The 7,397-nt window shown below is 37.5% G+C and overlaps 1 long non-coding RNA gene across 1 annotated transcript; it reads right to left on the bottom strand.

The window, feature by feature from the left end:
- Positions 1-1,183: 1,183 nt before the first annotated feature.
- Positions 1,184-2,761, bottom strand: LOC126410408 (uncharacterized). The gene is made up of 2 exons (XR_007574334.1): positions 1,522-2,761; positions 1,184-1,241 (listed from the first exon to the last, which is right to left on the bottom strand). It is a non-coding gene; the product is annotated as an uncharacterized LOC126410408 (long non-coding RNA).
- Positions 2,762-7,397: the final 4,636 nt, after the last annotated feature.

Genomic DNA, 7,397 nt, shown 5'->3' with positions numbered 1-7,397 from the left:
ATGCACTAGAAAATAGATCAAGGAATAGGAGAACAATGTTTTTGAGTATGAACCTCATCAAAAGTTATGAAAGTGATTATGCTCCCCAAAAAAATAGATTTTAATAATGGTGATACTAAGTCAACTCCTTGAATGTGAACCTCATCAAGGACCATGGATCTAAAAGGAAAAAGAAGAAAGTAGTTATATATATATTGACTAGCAGATGTCCCAAAATTTTATATATATATATATATATATATATATATATATATATATATATATATATATATTATCCAAATTTTACTGTTGCATTCACCACCCATTTTCTTGACAAATGATGGTCTCGTGAATCAAACAATGAGTCCCAAAATTCCCCAGTATGAAAAATGAAAAGATGAAGAACTCATGCTAGTCCAGGACCAGCATTCTATCAATAGAGCACCTTCTAAGCACAAATTATTTGAAGGCAATCAAATTTGATAAGAAAAATGGCACAGATTTTCTGAAGAACAAAGAATCTCAAGCCAAGTCAAGTGCTTTAAATCTGGCAAATTGGGCATACGATGAAAAACTGCACAACAAAGATGCGAGGAAACCAAAGCTTGGACTACAAAGATATGAACAGAAAGAACAGCAGGCAGAACATGTAAAATCAGCGATTCAAAATGCATGAAAAGCCTTTACAGTATATCAATTCTTTGAAGCGCAAGAAGAAAGCTCAATAGCAACTTAATAAAGGACAGATTGCGATAGGCTGCAGAAAGAACCTTTTGATTGGTATTAATACCTTCAAATGCACTAAAATTTATCACAAAAAAGCTTTTCAACTGCATCTACAAATATCCAGAACTTCAGGTAAGTTTCCATGCATGTTAAACATAACAGATTCAAAACGGAAAGATACGTAGCATTTTTCTGTTCTAACTGGAGCAACGTTTTCTGCAAAAGGCTTCGCCATGATATTCATACGCTTCTCGTCTTGAGAAGCCTTAAGTCGAATAAAAAACATTAGAACAAAATAGCGCTCGAAGGTTCCCATCAAAATCAGCTGAAAGTTAGAGGTTCACTTTTGTCTGCTTTCTTTTTCCCCATAGAGGGGCATTCATGAAACATAACCACACACAGATAAATTACATTTCAAATAAGATTTCAGCCGTTGAAAGAGAGAAGGCGGGCAAGCAAAGAGGGGAAACGCATTTACCTCTTCCTCAGCAACGGGATTCCATAGATTCGAAATTCCGAGGAAGTGCGGAAGACACCTGCAAAGAGGAAAGGCAAAGCCGATCAACAACCTTTTGGGCGACCTTTCGGGTGTTTCAAAAAGGAAGACAGAGAAAGATAGAGAACGAGAGGAAGACAAAAAGACAGAGAGAGGGATACGCAGCCACAAAAAATGTTTTCGATGCAAATAACTTAAAAAATTCCTTTCCGCAGGTAAGAAGGGCCTACGGGGCAACCCTAGTTACTGTAAATCAACTGCAAATCAGAGACGAGAATGAGCGAGCGAGAGAGAAAACAAGAGAACGGGAAAAAAATCACATGAAAAAAGTTGTTCACCCAACTATGGACTTGCAGAAATGAGGTGATCGCTCGAGATGAAGTCGTAAAGCAGGGGAGGAAGGCGTAGAGCTGTGGAAAGGGAGAGGTGTAAAGCAGTGGAAAGGGGAGACTCAAAGAGAAGAGGGAGAATTGGATGCAGAGACAGGGGGAAAAGTCGGGGGATGCTCGGGAGTCGGAGGAGGAGAAAGGGGAAAACTCGGGGGACGCTCGAGAGTCGAGGGATGCGCTTGGGGTTGAGCAGGACATGCTGTTCCGAGGCGCTGTTCCGAGGGTTAGCTCGGAACAGCGAAGAACAGAGTTTAAATTTATACCCCTGTCTAATTGTCCGTTCTGTCCATCGTGTACCATGGACAGCGTTTGATAACAAAATCAATTAAACAGGACACGCATGTCCTGTTCTGCGTGTCCTATGCCCATCAAACGACCTCTAAGGATCTTAACCCACATACAGAGATTCACCACAGAATTTGTCATAATCCGTTTCCTGCTAGAGCTATTGTCTGGAATTGTAGAGAGAAGCTATCTGGCTTGTTATTCTACCGCAAAATGCCAAAAGGTGACACATAGTTAGCAGCTCTCGAGAGAAAACTGATTTCTGCAACCTCCTTTTTCCAGTCACCATTGTTGGACTGACGCAAAATGCGACCACCTCCATCCTCAAGGTGGTTAAGGAACTACATGCATTCGTCAAGGATTGAGAATTCTGCTCCATTCACCTGAACTTCCTCTCAGCAATGCCAAAGGTAGGAGCGGTGCTTGTCCCCCATTAGACCTGCTACACCTATTTTGTTCAATTTATGTCCGGTTACCATTTTAATATTTGATAGAGAGTCTCCCGAAAATCACGACGACATCCGCCTGCCCATAATAGTGATATCTCTACTGATAAAGATGACATTCAAATAGGGATTTGGTTGAAACCATAATATCAAGCAAGAAAGGCAAGGAGGATCTAAAGGATCTGCATGCTATTTATCATGTATAAAAACCAGCTGCAAAATAACAGCTTAGAAATTCAAATTCAAATTATGTAACTGATGCGCTATTGTATAAAAGCAAACATGAACGGAAACTTATTCATCGTCAATAGCTGAGTAAACAACGATCGACATAGGATTTTTTTATCTGAACCACGTAAAAATCTGTAGTGCACATTTTTCCTTTCATTGTGCCAGAGCGCCCACATTCATGAGGATAGATCCTTCTTGTTGAAGCACGCTTCTTGTTGTTGATCAGGCTCTTCTACCGCAGCATCCTATATATTACTTTGGCAAACTCAGATACTTGGCTTAATAGAAAGTCAAGATCAAATGGGTTTTTTTTGGATCCCCAATGGGCCAAACCAGACTCCACCATTCAGCTTTTTGAAAATGATGCAACTTGCAACATTCACAACCCTTACTAGAGAAGTTCTGTGCGGAAGTGGACCCTACTACCAATATATAACTTTCAGTATTGACTGTTGTGACAGAGAAGGTACAACATGCATATTTACTGACATTGGATGCAAGTGTCACTAAAAATCGGCAATGTCATCTTCACTTGACTATAGAAAGAACTTCAATGACATTCTCATAAAGCCATAGAAAATGTCAACTATGGCATGCAAAAAGCATCACTGAAAACATTTTAGTGGTGTTATTCTAGTGCCATGAAACGGTCAATTATGGCATGCAGAAAGCGTCATTGAAAATGTTTTTGTGGCATTATAAATGTGCCATGAAAAGGTCAACTATAACGTAAGTATCACGTCACTAAAAATCTTTCAATGATATTTTTCAGTTGTCCTGGAAGGTCCTATGGCGTTCTAGAAATTTTCCACTGAAATGAATCACCGTTGACACTTTCTTTAGCGTTTTTCAGTGGCATGGTTTGTTCGACATTGAAAACCTTCAGGGGTACATTTAAAACGTCACTAAAAGTCATATATCTTGTAGTGCTTTACATAAACCAAGTTTTGTGCCAGCAAGTCATAACGACTAAGCATTTTACCCAATAATGTAGATGCCTTCACTTCAATCCTGCATGTGCACACACATTCATATTTATCTTAGCCATGTGCTTAGGATAACACATTCATTTGAGATCATGGATCCGGTTCACCTTCTAACCTTGCACTGATAATTCTTCTAATCTTGTCCTAAATATAGTAAATTTATAAGTTTAAGTTGTATTTGATATATGCAATTAACTCAAAATCCTTAAAATAACATCATGCTTAAAATGATAGAAACAATTCAAAGCAAAACGTGTAATAGTTTTTTTTTTTTTTAATTAGGATAAAAGAAAGTAGTTTTACAATCATTGCTTATGTCTTTACATTACGATATTGCACATTGGAGTATGTATGTGTCTTTATCCAGATTTAAGCTCTAGAAGACTCAAAATCACTTGCTGGGGCTTAACTGTAAAAAAAACAAAGGTAACATCCATGATGTGTTATTGTAATATGAGTAAAATAAAATAACGTGACACTATCTAATAAATTGTGCAACTCATTGAAAGATTTCCAAGCTTGTGCATCAGGGGGATGTCTAATAACTCAATCCTTAATATGACCTTCATGATGCCATCTCATCTCAAATGATGTCTTTCTAGACATAAATCATCATTTAAGTCTAGGTAAAGTGGGAAGTGCTGCAAAATGTTTGCTGAATTTTTGTGATGTTTGGGAACTTTGGTTGTATGAGATTTACTCCTTCCATCTTGACACACCACAAAAATCATACTTTTTCTTATACAACATCTTTCTAGTACAACATACAATTATTTTGGCAGACATCAATCTCTTTGTAGTCAAGTCCCAGGTCTGATATTATTTTTTTTGGCTACACAGCATGATTTTGGTAGCTCAATAGGTTGTGGAGATGCTTCAAGCAAGAATTCAACTGTTTGAATCCTTTGTTGCTCAAATCATTAAGACATTTGAAGTGAAATAAGCCACACAAGAAAATACAACATTGAAAAGCGAAGACAACTAGGGTACAATTCTGTGTTGTGAAATAAGCCACACAAGAAAATACAACTTTGAAAAGCGATGACAACTAGGGTACAATTCTGTGTTGGCATCATTGTAAAATCTTGCATTCAACTCATCATTTTCCCCTTCATCTTCAATGTTGTTCATCTCATCACAATCATCATAGTCATCGATACCCCAAATGGTGTATGTACTGGTAATTAACTTATTTATATCATTGACATCTGTGTCATCATCATCATTCTCCCTATTTTCAGGATGTATGACTGAATTTCCATCGTGATACCACTTGTATAATTTTCAATAAAGGCATGCTACATCAAATAATCAAATATATCGTCCATTGTATTCCAAAATGAATTGACATACTTTTGACTAGGAACAATACATTCAAGTTACATTATCAATAGATCAGTTCACGTTAATTCATAAGCACAATGAAAAAATTTGAGGTCATAATTTACCTATCTTTGTTAATTCAATTCCCATCTTCCATGATATTTGAAAGGCTCTCTTGAGGGACAAGTCTATGGGTTTAAAAGTTACCATGGTTAGCACTGCTCTACTTATTAATGGACATAAAATAGACTATATTTTAAAGCTTAAAAAAATGTTGATTTAGATCAATACGAAAATGAATGGGGGCAAAATATATATGAATAAGCAAATGACAAGGAGCAAGGGAGCAACTTTATATAAAAAAGTCGACTACCTAATCGAATGAATCAGTAGAATCAAACTAGTGATGATGCAAACTTCATATGTTCTTAAATCTTTCTTATTGGTTAAAGAGATATCTTCCGAGGCATTGAAAAGAGATTGGAAGGCCAAAGGGGTCGAAATAGTTTGTGAAAAGTTCAAAAAGAAAGGTCCAAAAAAAAAAAGAAGGGTTCAAAAGTTTCTTCAGAGGTCATATTCCAGACCAATTATTGGGGTAAACTTTAAAAAACGAAATATTCTTATAAAAAAGGTTAATGATGAAAGAAATATCCATGTTTACCCTCACTAGAACAAGCTAGTCTTGGCCCATTGTCCTCACTAATTTGTTACTTCTATATTAAACATTATATAAATAAAATCAAGTGTTATCTGTTATAATTCTACTGAAACTTGGAAGGCAGTCAATTTAATTAGGAACTGAAGAGAGAAATTCCTTATCTAACTTCAAGGTACTGGAAGACTTCATGTCTAGCTAGGAAGACAAAAAAAAAGTATAATATTAGTATTTGAATTAATTGTACAATGATTGTACCAAAAAGAAAAAGGAATTTGGTGGACACCCCATGTAATGTCAATTGGGGAGATTAAGTAATACAATAGCTATTTAAAGAGTAAGAATGTCATGTCGTTTTGGTGCTACAATTAGTGGCAGTAGATGTCTGCTCATATCAAACATCTACAAATTCTTGAAGGGCAAACTGGTTCCAAATGCCAACAAGTCACTTTCCTACTTCTAATTTTTAACAACACACTACGAGTGACACATACACCTCAACTTGATGTCAACAAAATAATTGTTGCCTCTCGTTTCTTTAAGCACTAAGATCTGAAGGATGGTGAGATATAATGATGCTGCATCGAGGAACTGAACTATTGAAAAGATTTACATATGTTTTGGTCATGTGATTAAGCTACAAAACATATGGCCCTGCTGACATAGTCTATGATTTTAATCATCCATGATTTCACCTTTTGAGCTTTTTCTCAATGAAGTCCTGTCTTGATTGATTCGACAAGAGTTTGATATATAACTATTATATCGAAAATATATGGCGAAGGGATATCAAACAAGGTAAGAGGATTAAAAATTATGTAACAATTCATGCAGGCAATGAAATGCTTTTTTTCTTTACCGAACAAGGTAAAAGGACAACATATTCGTTGAGTAGCTTAAAATTACATCAAATGTGAAACTAACAAGCATAATTCGCCACTAGCATACTCTGTGTCAGTTGTATCAAGGAAGGATACCGGAGACGCACAAGAGCAGTTAACAGTTACCGAAAAGTAATCAATACTAGCAAAATGCTCAAGCCAGGTAACTGAACTAGAGGTAATTGCACATAAATCAATCAGTTATGAAGGAAAATAAGAACTCATAATATTTCCATTCATATGAGTTTTGGAAAAAAGGTTTTTCTCTAGATTGCAGAAGAAAGTTATAGACATGAAAAGAATATGAACATATTTTTTCTCTAGGGAACACAACTCGTTTGATGAACAACAGAGCACAACCTACTAATTTGAGAACCTTGGTCGAGGGGCGCATTAAATGAAAGGAAAAGTAAAAACATTAAAACCACGCATTAACCCAAAAGCAAAGGCAAGGGAGAGAGGGGTGCTGGCCCCGGGTCGACGCCGTCAGCAATCGTCTGTTTGGAGCAGAAGAAGGCGGAGGGCAAGAAGAGAGAGTAAGCTTGAGGCAGAGAAGACATTATGGAAATGTCAATGGTGCGGCCATGCGGAGAGAGATGTGCACGTGGAGGCGTCCTGCTGCGGAGGAGGAAGAAGGCGTAGGGAGGAGGATTGGATGAACAAGGCGTCCTATAAAAAGTTGGCCCCAGAAGTAGGGTGACGCTTGACTGGCGGTGGCTCAACCGTGCATTTGGCTATTGAAAAAGAGGAAGCACTGATTTCCCGATGGAATCTGGTGACTGGAGATGAGCACGCGCCAATCAACAACGACAGATGCAGAGGGAGAGATGGTGTTGGGTGGAAATAATCGGGCGCGAAACAGGTTTTGTTCTGAGGCTTCATGGGAAAGGGGCTTTTCTGGCGCTGAGTAATGTATCGTTGAAACTCTTGTACTATCGACAGGGTTTCCAAAGTCGCCACTAACAAATCTGTGACGCTGAAAAGTGGAGCGCTAGGAACT

The sequence above is a fragment of the Nymphaea colorata genome, chromosome 9 (assembly GCF_008831285.2).
Source record: "Nymphaea colorata isolate Beijing-Zhang1983 chromosome 9, ASM883128v2, whole genome shotgun sequence".
Classification (NCBI taxonomy): Eukaryota; Viridiplantae; Streptophyta; class Magnoliopsida; order Nymphaeales; family Nymphaeaceae; genus Nymphaea; species Nymphaea colorata.
Note: the sequence above shows the minus strand (reverse complement) of the source record. Positions and strands in the feature narration are given on the sequence as shown.